Source organism: Danio rerio, chromosome 7 (assembly GCF_049306965.1).
Source record: "Danio rerio strain Tuebingen ecotype United States chromosome 7, GRCz12tu, whole genome shotgun sequence".
Lineage (NCBI taxonomy): Eukaryota > Metazoa > Chordata > Actinopteri > Cypriniformes > Danionidae > Danio > Danio rerio.
In genome coordinates, this window is record NC_133182.1 from 5,770,045 (window position 1) to 5,786,076 (window position 16,032).

General features: G+C 38.1%; 1 long non-coding RNA gene across 1 annotated transcript; it reads right to left on the minus strand.

The window, feature by feature from the left end:
* Positions 1 to 760: 760 nt before the first annotated feature.
* On the minus strand, positions 761 to 6,072 carry si:dkey-273g18.1. Its single transcript, NR_138554.1, has 4 exons — positions 5,880 to 6,072; positions 2,534 to 3,094; positions 1,645 to 1,806; positions 761 to 1,230 (listed from the first exon to the last, which is right to left on the minus strand). It is a non-coding gene; the product is annotated as a si:dkey-273g18.1 (long non-coding RNA).
* Positions 6,073 to 16,032: the final 9,960 nt, after the last annotated feature.

Genomic DNA, 16,032 nt, shown 5'->3' on the forward strand with positions numbered 1-16,032 from the left:
CAGGTTAATACTCCTAAGAATAAATGCATTATTTATTACTGGATTTTCAATGAATTGTATACTACACTGCAGACCTCGATGAAATCCCATACCAAGAATCTCAAAATCTAAAGAAATAAATAGAAATCTGTAAACTATAATAGTTTTTCTGACAGGATTTGATCTGATAGGAAGTGTTTTTTCCAGGTATTTTATCCTCGTTTTAACAATTACAGCATTATAACCTATATTGTCAGAGGCAGGACTAATATTGTGACGAGTTTCATAAAACAGTGCATCGATGGTATTCTGTAAAAATGTGTCAATTTATAATTATCCAATTGTTAATTCTGATATGCCAATATGATTATAGTTATACAGTACTATGCATGGGCAGACTGAGACAATGTTAGGTCAGGACATTCCACACCCACCTAGGGCATGATTTGGTAAAATTAACCATTACTGGTGACAAGTTTGGTAAATTATTGGTTTTAAAGAGTTTGACTCTTCATTGTATGCCAATTATTTTCCAATTGTCTTTATGCTTGAGATGTTAGGAAGGCCTTGATTTGGGCCTAGATTGTTAGACTTTGGCCATGCAAAATATTTAATAATCTTTAAAAAGCATAAATACCCCCCTCACAAAAAAAAAAAAAACAACAATTTACTCCCCCCTTATATGCTTACAAATCTTTGAGTTTCTCTCTTCTATAAAACACAATATATGATATTTTGAAGGAGGATGTAGCACAACATTCCAGTCAAGACAAACAGATTTAGATTAATTGATATGTTTAATTGATGAATTGAGTTAAAAAGAAATAATAATTTATTCTACATAATATTTACAACTAATACAGAGTAACCTTTTTTTCTTATTCTTAGGATGGCAACACCGTACAGCCGCCCACCACCACTGCACATCACCTGTGTTAAAGTGCACAGTAGCCAAAAGGCTGTGACATTTATTAAACATGAAAACAAAATAATTGTTGACACCTACAAAGTCACATCTTTATGTGCCCTTACGGATGGTGATGCAGTTTATCTGTCCATAAAAAAACGGCAGTGACCCTGAATTTGAAGAGGGACACTCATATATTGTAAAAAATGTAACCATCTCAAACAAATATGGCCGCCGATGTTTATTTGTAAATAAAGGCACCATCAAATTTAGGACGGCTCCGCTAGCCATAAGTGAGGAGGCTAAAAGAGCTGCAAGGGAGGCCCTCTGTCCTCCTTCACGACCTATAACAGGAGAGGAAGAGGATATCTTCAGTGAAACTGGGTACCTGAGTCTACGGGGGCAGTTAGAAAAAGTAAGTGAATTCATTCATTCATTCATTCATTCATTCATTCATTTTCTTTTCGGGGTCGCTACAGCAGAATGAACCGCTAACTTATCCAGCATTTGTTTTACGCAGCAGATGCCCTTCCAGCTGCCAGCCATCTCTGGAAAACATCCACTCATACACATATACACTCATTCACAACAGACAATTTACTCTACCCAATTCAGCTGTACCGCATGTCTTTAGACAGGCGATTTCTGCTAATGTTGACATTTCAAATCACCAAAACATACAGTCCGACTTAATGACAGTAAACTCTTGTGTCAGGATTAAGAAAAAAATAAATAAATAAAAACACTATAGTACTTACCTTTTTGTCATTTTCCAGGTTGAAGTGCCTAGAATGACTCGCACTCACATACCGATCCTGGACCTGCGGATGAAATGTGGCTCCGTAGTACACGATGTCTCACTGTGGCGGGAAGAAGCACTTAACGAGCTCTATGTCGGGGACATCATTGAGCTCAGTCACCTGAAAGTAAACGGAAGACCAGATGGAAGAGCAAAATTCGACTCTTCTAATCACACAACTTTTAAGGTAAACATTATATGCTGCACATCTGTAATCCACACACATTTAAAAGTGTTAACCTTCAAGAGACATTAAAAATTTAGAAATGAAATGACATTGTTGCCTTAATAACGATTATAGTAGTGTCAGATGAACAGTGGATAAAACATCACAGAAGGCTGTTTGATTAAAATAACACGAAGAGTACAAATTAAACTTTTCCTTAAGTTTTTTTTCTGTTGTTCGCATTACATAAATTATTGGAAAATGTATACGAAAAAAATATATTTTTTCTACCAAAATGTAGTTCATCTGATGAATCTGAAAACCCTTATTTGCAATTAGTATATAGTATTGCACTTTTGAATAGTTTCTATAAAATACTGTATGTGCAAATCAATTTGGGATTTAACTTAATGAACTAGCTCATTTGCATTAAAGGCACAAGCAACAAAACAGCTATAATATCATTACAGCTCAAATTTCATATATAGAGAAAGGTATCATAAATAATCTGATGGGTATTTTGAGCCAACATTTTACAAAAACATTCGAGACACAAAAACTTATCTTAAACCTTGAAAAAAATTGATAAAATAGGCGCCCTTTATGATTTAAAAAAATATAACTTAATCCACAGAAAATACGGTTACTTTTATCAAATGCAAGTTGAATCTTTTCTACTAACCTTTTCTAAATTTTTTTTTGTTTTTCAGCTTATTGATAGGGATATCCAGGAGGCAGTTCTTGAGATCGTTGGAGTGTCAGAGATGCACGACAAGCTCATCCTCCTGGATAGCCATATGGATGAGTACATAGTGCCTGTACATTTCTATGCAGGCACTATTGAGGAGCTGGCAAACCAGCTCCCACTTCAATTAAAACTCAGGCACATCTGTGGAAGCGTCCTCCACGTGGAACCTGCCAGTGTGAAACAGGTCCCTCCAGATGTACCTCGTGGAGGATCTGCTGGTGTGGAACAGGTCCCTCCTGACGTACCTTGTGGAGGATCTGCTGGTGTGGATCAGGTCCCTCCTGACGTACCTAGTGGAGGATCTGCTGGTGTGGATCAGGTCCCTCCAGACGTTCCTAGTGGAGGATCCGCCAGTGTGGATCAGGTTCCTCCATATGTTCCCAGTGGAGGATCTGCTGATGCGGATCAGGGCCCTCCAGATGTTCACAGTGGAGGATCTGCTGACCCCAATCAGGTCCATCCAGAAGACACTCAGGACTCAATGGACTGCCTTTTCTAGGGTTTGTGAGGAAAGGTTCAAGGGGTGTTCATAAAACTCACCTTTTTAATCGTGACATGTATAATGAATAAAACTTTTTTTTGCCAGCTTATCACAACTGTCATTAGGTGTCACAAAGCAAAAAATAGGTTACGATGCATTTATGTCATGTTGTTATGAACGTGTTGCCATGTCACATTATGTAATTTTAGCATTTAAAATGGCATAACTGTGCTAATGACAGTTGTCATAAGCATGCATAAACTCTTTCATATACATATCGTGTCATGATTTTAAAGTTTTCATGACAGTCTAATGAACAACCCTCAAGTAAAGTTTCCAGTTTGCTTAATTTTCTCAATTAGGCTACAGTCATTTAAATTTGTTCTTTACAGTTCTGTTTTACCTTTGTTCTTTACGGTTTCTATTTTACATTAGGCTAGTTGAATTAAATATTTGAAACAATGTATGTGTATTTCGGTTTTGTTAACTAACACAATTATACAATTGTAATTAATAAAAAATTAAATGTGTGTAAATTGTGTTTATTTACCATTATAATTCTGCATTACATAGTAAGTCTAATCATTTCACACCATTAACTATCATAAAACTTTTTGAACTATATCAAACTGTCAAGTCAACCTTTTAGGTTTTAATAATAATTATGTTTTCAATTATTTATGGCTACACCATTATCCATTTGCCAAATTCTCATCACCCACCTCCATCACGGCATACAGGGAACAGTAAGTGTGAATTCTTTCAAGCTTTATTAAAGTGAAGGTACATGCTGTAAAACATTACGTTATGTCAAACTGTGTTACAGTGCTGGTAGTGACGCACTTTTTTTTTTTTACATACCAAGTTCATAGAGGGACATGTATTGAAAGAAGCGAAAGGAATCAGTGTTCCTGGGTAGTGATTCTATAGTGTTTGTTGTTCCTGAGCAGTACTCGGCTCCCTGCACCCAATCATAAAACAAATTGTCTCATGGAAATCTGTAAAGTTCAGAGAGGGTGTAGTTTTATTTCAAATATTAGGTACCCTTAACAGTTTTTGTAATACTTTTCTTATAATAATCTAACTTCTCTAAATTTTATTTGATGCTAATTTAAGCCAATTTTTAAATCTGAGGTTTTAATTATTTCCATTGTACATCTGTTCACACATTGATCGAGGGTATATGCTGAGCTATTGTTTCTTCCCATATTGATAAACTACCGGTGAACAGTTATTGTGCCTTTTTCAATTTTATAGTGTTCCTTTTAAAGAATTGATGCTGTAATGTAATTAAAATGAGAGAGAGAGAGAGAGAAATACAGTTTCTGATATGGGAAAAAAAACATAATTGGGATTATTTTGGTCATATTGGTAATCGCGATTTACTTAAAACGATTATCAGTTGAAGTGAAAATTCGCCCTTCTGTGAATTTTTTTATATATAAATATTTTTCAAATTATGTTTAACGGAGGATTTTTTTTTTTTTTTTTACAGTATTTCCTATAATATTTTTTCATCTGGAGAAAAGGCTTATTTGTTTGGTTTCGGCTAGAATAAAAGCAGGATTAAATATTTTAAAATCTATTTTAATAGCTCAATATTATTAGCCCCTTTAAGCAATATATATTTTTGATTGTCTGCAGAAGAAACTTCTGTTAAACAATGACTTGCCTAATTACACTAATTAAGCATTTGAATGTCACTTTCAGCTGAATACTAGTATCTTAAAAATATCTAGTAAAAAATGACGTATTGTCATCATAGCAAAGATAAAATAAAATCAGTTATTAGAAATGAGTTATTAAATTTGTTATGTTTAAACTGTGCTTTAGGCATCTTCACTGTAAGAAATGCTTTTTTGCTAAAAAAAAAAAATCCCTTCAGTCAAGAGCAGCGGGCAGAGATTTTCTCCATTTGTTGATTTATTAACAATAATTAAAAAGTCTCTTAGAGAATAGTGCGGCTCTGGTATGATTTCTCTTTCACATGTCTTACACATATATGCTCAGCTATACATGATACTCAACTTGTTTGTTTATTACACAAACGAGGGTTAATATGAATAATAACTAAACTTCACGTTCTGGCACAAACGTGCATGTATTTGACCATTAAAGCACTCACATTAAGATGTGTATGCTCTGCATGTCTCCATGCGGCGCGCACACACCCAACAGCACGTGCTCTTTCAGCGCGCTGTCTCTTTAAGAATAGTGCGGCTCTGATATGGTTTCTCTTTCACATGTCTTCTGCATATATACTCAAATATACAAGATACTCAACTTATTTATTACACAAACGAGGGTTATTATGAATATTCACTAAACTCCGCGTTCTGGCACAAATGTGCATGTATTTGACCATTAAAGCACTCACATTAAGATGGCTCCGAGGCTCGCACACACCCAACAGCACGTGCTCTTACGCGCTGTTAAAAATATAAAGGATTCGAACGTACATCAATGCATGATGCACATCCCGTGTTGCAAAAATTACAGCACATGGTTTTAGTCATTTTCACGTGGAACTGAGCTTTGCAGAGCAACAAATGTGTACAGCTTTAAACGGGGCGGTATATGATGCAATAATCGTTTATCTGGATTAATGTTTTTTTTATAATCATTATAAGTAAAAAAACTAAATCGAATTTTCGATAAATTGCACAGACCTACTGAGAATTGTATACATTCTATAAATCAGCCACAATGCTGAAAAACACACCTGAGAAGGGGTGGCCCTTTTCAATAAAAAGATAGGCATATTGTCACACAAGTGCACACACAGACATATACACTTACACGCTTGGTGGTGGGCGATTGGTCCAGATTCACGGTGGCACTCCAGATTGACCATTAGGTCAACGTGAAATGTCCTGGTGCTGTCTTTGGTAAGTCCGCCCCGGGTCATAATGAAAGAGAAGCTCACTCAGCATCAGAGGGTTATTAACCTATTTAGCAGACGCGCCAAAGATAGTCACGTGTCACGCGCCAAATATGGTCTCACCTGTTTCAGCCTTGGTTTCAACCAGGTCCGGTGGTGACGTCATAGGGGCGGGTACATTTACTCTTCTCCACTAAAGCCTTCACCTCTTTTGGTGTTCAAACCAAGCTAAGATAGGCGCTGTTTTTCACATGGCAAGTTTTAATGTTCTTCATACATTTTCAGAGATTGAGTTGATCGTATGAGGCGCCATGTAGGATTTAAATCAGACTGTACCTATCAACACATAAAACACCTGTATATGCACCTATACATTACTCGCATATCAACCTATGTTCAAAACAACATTTATAAAACTTACATATATACATATAAACTTGATGCATGCATACACCCACATCAAAACACACACATACATCATTCCAGTTTGCTTAATATATTTTCATTAAAGTGGAATTCAATGTACAAAATAATGTAAATTTGAGTGTTTCACTTCCCTGTTAAGCTACATAAAAACATAACTACTTAACTACTTTAAATATTTAAGCTACTTAAAGCTACCTTTAATATTCAACTTTCTTAAAACTTAAAATGACTTTTAAACTTTAACAACCTAAAATATGAATTACTTAAAAATACTTTTACATTCAAAACTACTTTTATACTTTAAGTTACTTAAAACTTAGAATTACTTTAAACTTTCAGTCTAAGCTTCACAAGCCAGCCTCAAAGTTTGTTCTCAAACTTTAAGAATCTAGTTATATTTTCTTCTTCTGAGACTAAAAATTAAACTCTATCTCGTCCTAGGTCTTTCAAGCTATGACCATCAAACTCGGGTCAGACCTCCGAACTATTCTGACTCGAGTTGCTATATCCTTTCCGACTGATCCGACTTTCGGTTTTCCGAAAAACGTCCCGGGACCGTCGGAAAAATCCCATAGACGTAACATTGGACCAAACTTTGTGACCTCATAACTCCGCATCAGAATGTCACACAGACTTCTAACTGGGCTCATTTAACTCAGACTATCAAACTGCCAATGACTGATCACCTTTAAACTTTCTGGCCACGCCCTAGCAACCACTTTTGGACCCTAGAAACCGTCCCATAGACTTCCATTGCAAAAGACTCTCATTGACTTTACATGGGATCAAACTTTGTGAGCTCATAACTCTGCATCAAACTGTCCTACAGACTAATGGCTGAGCTCATTTAACTCAGTCTAGCCAGCAGCCAATTACTGATGGCCTTTTAACTTTCTAGCCACACCCTAACAACCAGATACTGCACCATAGCAACTGTCCCATAGACTGCCATTAAAGAGGTTCAGACTGATATTGTCATGCTGTAGTGTGATAGAGACATGGGGGTTGTTTTTAACTGTTCATACTGGCAAGAAGCTTTGATACATCATCAGTCTAAGCTGTCAATCAACTCCATAGCAACAAAACAGACTAACCTAGCAACGATATGGCACCAGCTATATCTCAGCATCAGAACATCGTAGAGAGGCGGGGGTTGACTTGTTTGACTCATGCTCTTACGTTATCTATCTATCTATCTACCTATCTATCTATCTATCTATCTATCTATCTATCCATCCATCCATCCATCCATCCATCCATCCATCCATCTACCTCTACCTATCTATCTATCTATCTATCTATCTATCTATCTATCTATCCATCTATCCATCTATCGATCTATCTATCTATCTATCTATCTATCTATCTATCTATCTATCTATCTATCTATCTATCTATCTATCTATCCCTCATGCTAACAACATGCTAATTCATGCTAGAATCATGCTAGTTACATGCTAATTCATGCTAGAATCATGCTAGTCACATGCTAATTCATGCTAGAATCATGCTAACAACATGCTAATTCATGCTAGAATCATGCTAATTTATGCTAAAATCATGCTAGTAACATGCTAATCCATGCTAGAATCATGCTAACAACATGCTAATTCATGCTAGATTCATGCTAGTAACATGCTAATTCATGCTAGAATCATGCTAGTATCATGCTAATTCATGCTAGCATCGTGCTAACAACATGCTAATTCATGCTAGAATCATGCTAGTTACATGCTAATTCATGCTAGAATCATGCTAACAACATGCTAATTCATGCTAGAATCATGCTAGTAACATGCTAATTCATGCTATAATCATGCTAACAACATGCTAATTCATGCTAGAATCATGCTAGTAACATGCTAATTAATGCTAGAATCATGCTAACAACATGCTAATTCATGCTAGAATCATGCTAACAACATGCTAATTCATGCTAGAATCATGCTAACAACATGCTAATTCATGCTAGAATCATGCTAGTGAAATGCTAATTCATGCTAGAATCATGCTAACAACATGCTAATTCATGCTAGAATCATGCTAGTAACATGCTAATTCATGTTAGAATCATGCTAACAACATGCTAATTCATGCTAGAATCATGCTAGTAACATGCTAATTCATGCTAGAAGCATGCTAACAACATGCTAATTTATGCTAGAATCATGCTAGTAGCATGCTAATTCATGCTAGAATCTTGCTAGTAACATGCTAAATCATGCTAGAATCATGCTAACAACATGCTAATTCATGCTAGAATCATGCTAACAACACGCTAATTCATGCTAGAATTGTGCTAATTCATGCTAAAATCATGCTAGTAACATGCTAATTCATGCTAGTAACATGCTAATTCATGCTAGAATCGTGCTAACAACATGCTAATTCATGTTAAAATCATGCTAACAACATGCTAATTATTGCTAAAATCATGCTAGTAACATGCTAATTCATGCTAAAATCATGCTAACAACATGCTAATTCATGCTAAAATCATGCTAGTAAAATGCTAATTCATGCTAGAATCATGCTAACAACATGCTATTTCACGTTAAAATCATGGTAATAACATGCTAATCTATCTATCTATCTATCTATCTATCTATCTATCTATCTATCTATCTATCTATCTATCTATCTATCTATCTATCTTTTCATACTTTTAAAAACTGTTTAAACTAAATAAACTATTACCGTCAGGCTTTCACAAGCCAGCCTCAAAGTTTGTTCTCAAACTTTAAGAATCTAGTTCTTCTTCTTCTTCTTCTTTCTTCTGAGACTAATTTTAAAGTGTATCTCCTCCTAAACTTTTCAAGCTTCATACTTCAAACTTTCGTCAAACCTTCAAACTGGTCTGACTCGGGTTGCTATATCTGTTCCATCTGATCCGACTTTCGGTTTTCCGAAAAACGACCCGGAAAATTCCCAAAATTCCCATTGACTTAACATTGGGTCAAACTTTGTGACCTCATAACTCTGCATCAGACTGTCCTACAGACTTCTAACTGGGCTCATTTAACTCAGTCTAGCCAGCAGCCAATAACTGATGACCTTTAAACTTACTAGCCACTCCCTAGCAACCACTTTTGGCACCCTAGCAACTGTCCCATAGACTTCCATTGTAAAAGACTGCCATTGACTTAACATTGGGTCAACCTTTGTGAGCTCATAACTCTGCATCAGACTGTCCTACAGACTAGAGTCAGGCCTCATTCAACTCAGTCTAGTCAGCAGCCAATCACTGATGACCTTTAGACTTACTAGCCACTCCCTAGCAACCACTTATGGCACCCTAGCAACTGTCCCGTAGACTTCCATTCAAAAGACTTTCATTGACTTAACATGGGATCAAACTTTGTAAGCTCATAACTCTGCATCAGACTGTCATACAGACTAATGGCTGAGCTCATTTAACTCAGACTACCAAACTGCCAATAACTGATGAGCTTTTAACTTTCTAGCCACACCCCTAACTACCACATACTGCACCCTAGCAACTGTCCCGTAGACTTCCATTACAAAAGACTCTCATTGACTTAACATGGGATCAAACTTTGTGAGCTCATAACTCTGCATCAGACTGTCATACAGACTAATGGCTGAGCTCATTTAACTCAGTCTAGCCAGCAGCCAATCACTGATGGCCTTTTAACTTTCTAGCCACACCCCTAACTACCACATACTGCACCCTAGCAACTGTCCTATATAATGTAATTAGCTGTGCTATCAAATGCTTATAACTCTAACATGCTAATGACATGCCAATCATGCTAGCAACATGCTACTCATATGCTAATCATGCTAATGACATGCTAACTCATACTGGAAACATGCTAATGACATGCTAATTTGAACTAGAATCATGCTAGTAACATGCTAATTCATACTAGACTCATGTTAATAACTGGCCTACATGCATATCTTTGCATAGCAGTGTCCTATTGACTTGGGGGATGGCTCATCTGACTCAGACAACCAATGAGCATCTCAATATGATAATAAAGCTCACAAGCCACGCCCCCAAATTGATTCCATAGACTTCCATTAAAATAGGCCAAGATGCATATCTTTGCATAGCAGTGTCATAGAGACAAGGGGGTTGGTTCATTTGACTAAGACAACCAATCACATTCAAGTTCACTCTGTAACCTCGCCCATAGCAACAAAACAGAGTACCCTAGCAACCATTCATCAACAGCTATATCTCAGCATCAGAACATCGTAGAGACTTGGAGATTGGCTCGTTTGACTCATGCTAGCATACGGAACTTCCTATATGCTACACATGCTAGCAGTGACTAGCTACATGCTAATATTGACTAGCCAAGTACTGTAACTTGCTAGAAATGCTTACTAAGTATAAATGTTTTATCAAGCATGTATGTGAGGCTTGCCTAGTAACCAACCAGGGTACCCTAGCAACTGCCTAGAAACCACCCAAACTACCCTAGCAACCGCCTAGCAACGGCCTAGTAATGCCTTAGTAAGGGCCTAGCGACCACTAAGGACACCCTAGCAACCGCCTAGCAACGCCTTAGCAACCACCTAGCTACCACTTGGGACACCTTAGCAACCGCCTAGCAACACCTTAGCAACCACCTAGGAACCACTTAGGACACCCTAGCAACCGCCTAGCAACACCTTAGCAACCACCTAGCAACCACCTAGCAACCACTTAGGACACCTTAGCAACCACCTAGCAACACCTTAGCAACCACCTAGCAACCACTCAGAACACCCTAGCAACTGCTTAGCAACGCCTTAGCAACCACCTAGCAACCACTCAGGACACCCTAGCAACCACCTAGCAACACCTTAGCAACCACCTAGCAACCACTCAGGACACCCTAGCAACCACCTAGCAACGCCTTAGCAACCACTCAGAATACCCTAGCAACCACCTAGCAACACCTTAGCAACCACCTAGCAACCACTTAGGACACCTTAGCAACCGCCTAGCAACACCTTAGCAACCACCTAGGAACCACTTAGGACACCCTAGCAACCGCCTAGCAACACCTTAGCAACCACCTAGCAACCACCTAGCAACCACTTAGGACACCTTAGCAACCACCTAGCAACACCTTAGCAACCACCTAGCAACCACTCAGAACACCCTAGCAACTGCTTAGCAACGCCTTAGCAACCACCTAGCAACCACTCAGGACACCCTAGCAACCACCTAGCAACACCTTAGCAACCACCTAGCAACCACTCAGGACACCCTAGCAACCACCTAGCAACACCTTAGCAACCACTCAGAATACCCTAGCAACCACCTAGCAACACCTTAGCAACCACCTAGCAACCACTTAGGACACCCTAGCAACCGCCTAGCAACACCTTAGCAACCACCTAGCAACACCTTAGCAACCACCTAGCAACCACTTAGGACACCTTTGCAACCACCTAGCAACACCTTAGCAACTGCCTAGCAACACCTTAGCAACCATCTAGCAACCACTTAGGACACCCTAGCAACCGCCTAGCAACACCTTAGCAACCACCTAGCAACACCTTAGCAACCACCTAGCAACCACTTAGGACACCTTAGCAACCACCTAGCAACACCTTAGCAACCACCTAGCAACCACTCAGAACACCCTAGCATCACCTTAGCAACCACTTAGGACACCCTAGCAACCGCCTAGCAACACCTTAGCAACCACCTAGCAACACCTTAGCAACCACCTAGCAACCACTTAGGATACCTTAGCAACCACCTAGCAACACCTTAGCAACCACTCAGAACACCCTAGCAACCGCCTAGCAACACCTTAGCAACAACCTAGCAACCACTCAGAATACCCTAGCGACCACCTTGCAACACCTTAGTAACCACTAAGCAACTAGTCAGAACACCTTAGCAACTGCCTAGCACCACCTTAGCAACCACCTAGCAACCACTCAAAACACCCTAGCAACCGTCTAGCAACACCTTAGCAACCACCTAGCAACTAGTCAGACCACCTTAGCAACTGCCTGGCACCACCTTAGCAACCACTTAAAACACCCTAGCAACCGCCTAGTAAAATGCTAATTCATGCTAGAATCATGCTAACAACATGCTAATTCATGCTAGAATCATACTAGTAACATGCTAATTTATGCTAGATTTATGTTAACAACATGCTAATTCATGCTAGAATCATGCTAGTAACATGCTAATTCATGCTAGAATCATGCTAACATGCTAATTCATGTAAGAATCATGCTACTAACATGCTAATTCATGCTAGAATTATCCAAGTAGCATGCTAATTCATGCTAGAATCATGCTAGTAACATGCTAATTCATACTAGAATCACGCTAACAACATGCTAATTCATGTTAGAAACATGCTAGTAACTTGCTAATTCATGCTAGAATCATGCTAACAACATGCTAATTCATGTAAGAATCATGCTACTAACATGCTAATTCATGCTAGTAATATGTTACCTCAAGCTAAAATCATGCTAACATGCTATTTACACTTTAAAACCACTTCAAACTTTCAGATTCGGCTTTTCAAGCCACCATAAAGTTTGTCCTCAAACTTTACTATCTAGTTAGGCTGGCTTGTGTAGCAAGCCAGACTACTGTTATCCTATTAAACTTATTATTATTAGGCTGGCTTGTGTAGCAAGCCAGACTATTGTTATCCTATTTTTCTTCTGAGACTAAAAATTAAACTCTATCTCCTCCTAGAGCTTTCAAGCTATGCCCACCAAACTCACACCAGATCTCCAAACTGGTCTGACTCGGGTTGCTATATCTTTTCCGACTGATCCTACTTTTGGTTTTCCGAAAAACATCCCGGGACCGTCAGAAAAATCCCATTGACTTAACATTGGACCAAACTTTGTGACCTCATAAGTCTGCATCAGACTGTCCTACAGGCTTCTAACTGGGCTCATTTAACTCAGACTACCAAACTACCAATAACTGATGAGCTTTTAACTTTCTAGCCACACCCCTAACAACCAGATACAGCACCCTAGCAACGGTCCCATAGACTGCCATTATAGAGGTTCAGATTGATATTGTCATGCTGCAGTGTGATAGAGACATGGGTGTTGCTTTTACCTGTTCATACTGGCAAGAAGCTTGGATACATCATCAGTCTAAGCTGCCAATCCACTCCATAGCAACAAAACAGACTAACCTAGCAACGATATAACAGCAGCTATATCTCAGTATCAGAACATCGTAGAGAAGCGGGGGTTGGCTTGTTTGACTCATGCTAGCACACCATCCATCCATCCATCCATCCATCCCTCCATCATCTATCCATCCCTCCATCATCTATCTATCTATCTATCTATCTATCTATCTATCTATCTATCTATCTATCTATCTATCTATCTATCTATCTATCTATCTATCTATCTATCTATCTATCTATCTATCTATCTATCTATCTATCTTTTCATACTTTTTAAAACTGTTTAAACTAAATAAACTATTACCATCAGGCTTTCACAAGCCAGCCTCAAAGTTTGTTCTCAAACTTTAAGAATCTAGTTATTAGGCTGGCTTGTGTAGCAAGCCAGACTACTGTTATCCTATTAAACTTATTATTATTAATATTATTATTCTTCTTCTGAGACTAAAAATTAAACTCTATCTCGTCCTAGGCCTTTCAAGCTATGACCATCAAACTCGGGTCAGACCTCCGAACTATTCTGACTCGAGTTGCTATATCCTTTCCGACTGATCCGACTTTCGGTTTTCCGAAAAACGTCCCGGGACCGTCGGAAAAATCCCATAGACGTAACATTGGATCAAACTTTGTGACCTCATAACTCCGCATCAGAATGTCACACAGACTTCTAACTGGGCTCATTTAACTCAGACTATCAAACTGCCAATGACTGACCACCTTTAAACTTTCTGGCCACGCCCTAGCAACCACTTTTGGACCCTAGAAACCGTCCCATAGACTTCCATTGCAAAATACTCTCATTGACTTTACATGGGATCAAACTTTGTGAGCTCATAACTCTGCATCAGACTGTCCTACAGACTAATGATTGAGCTCATTTAACTCAGTCTAGCCAGCAGCCAATCACTGATGGCCTTTTAACTTTCTAGCCACACCCTAACAACCAGATACTGCACCCTAGCAACTGTCCCATAGACTGCCATTAAAGAGGTTCAGACTGATATTGTCATGCTGCAGTGTGATAGAGACATGGGGGTTGTTTTTAACTGTTCATACTGGCAAGAAGCTTTGATACATCATCAGTCTAAGCTGTCAATCAACTCCATAGCAACAAAACAGACTAACCTAGCAACGATATAATAGCAGCTATATCTCAGCATCAGAACATCGTAGAGAGGCGGGGGTTGGCTTGTTTGAATCAGGCTCGCACACCATCTATCTATCTATCTATCTATCTATCTATCTATCTATCTATCTATCTATCTATCTATCTATCTATCTATCTATCTATCTATCTATCTATCTATCTATCTATCTATCTATCTATCTATCCATCCATCCATCCATCCATCCATCCATCCATCCACCTACCTACCTCTATCTATCTATCTATCTATCTATCTATCTATCTATCTATCTATCTATCTATCTATCTATCTATCTATCTATCTATCTATCTATCTATCTATCTGTCTGTCTGTCTATCTATCTATCTATCTATCTATCTATCTATCTATCTATCTATCTACGTACCTCTATTTATCTACCTACCTACCTCTATCTATCTATCTATCTATCTATCTATCTATCTATCTATCTATCTATCTATCTATCTATCTATCTATCTATCTATCTACCTCTATCTATCTATCTATCTATCTATCTATCTATCTATCTATCTATCTATCTATCTATCTATCTGTCTGTCTGTCTGTCTGTCTGTCTGTCTGTCTGTCTGTCTATCTATCTATCTATCTATCTATCTATCTATCTATCTATCTATCTATCTACGTACCTCTATTTATCTACCTACCTACCTCTATCTATCTATCTATCTATCTATCTATCTATCTATCTATCTATCTATCTATCTATCTATCTATCTATCTACCTCTATCTATCTATCTATCTATCTATCTATCTATCTATCTATCTATCTATCTATCTACCTCTATCTATCTATCTATCTATCTATCTATCTATCTATCTATCTATCTATCTATCTATCCATCATGCTAACAACATGCTAATTCATGCTAGAATCATGCTAGTTACATGCTAAGTCATGCTAGAATCATGCTAGTCACATGCTAATTCATGCTAGAATCATGCCAGTCACATGCTAATTCATACTAGAATCATGCTAACAACATGCTAATTCATGCTACAATCATGCTAGTCACATGCTAATTCATGCTAGAATCATGCTAACAACATGCTAATTCATGCTAGAATCATGCTAGTTACATGCTAAATCATGTTAGAATCATGCTAACAACATGCTAATTTGTGCTAGAATCATGCTAGTAGCATGCTAATTCATGTTAGAATCATGCTAACAACATGCTAATTCATGCTAGATTCATGCTAGGAACATGCTAATTCATGCTAAAATCATGCTAACAACATGCTAATTCAAGCTAGAATCATGCTAGTCACATGCTAATTCATGCTAGAATCATGCTAGTAACATGCTAATTCATACTAGAATCAT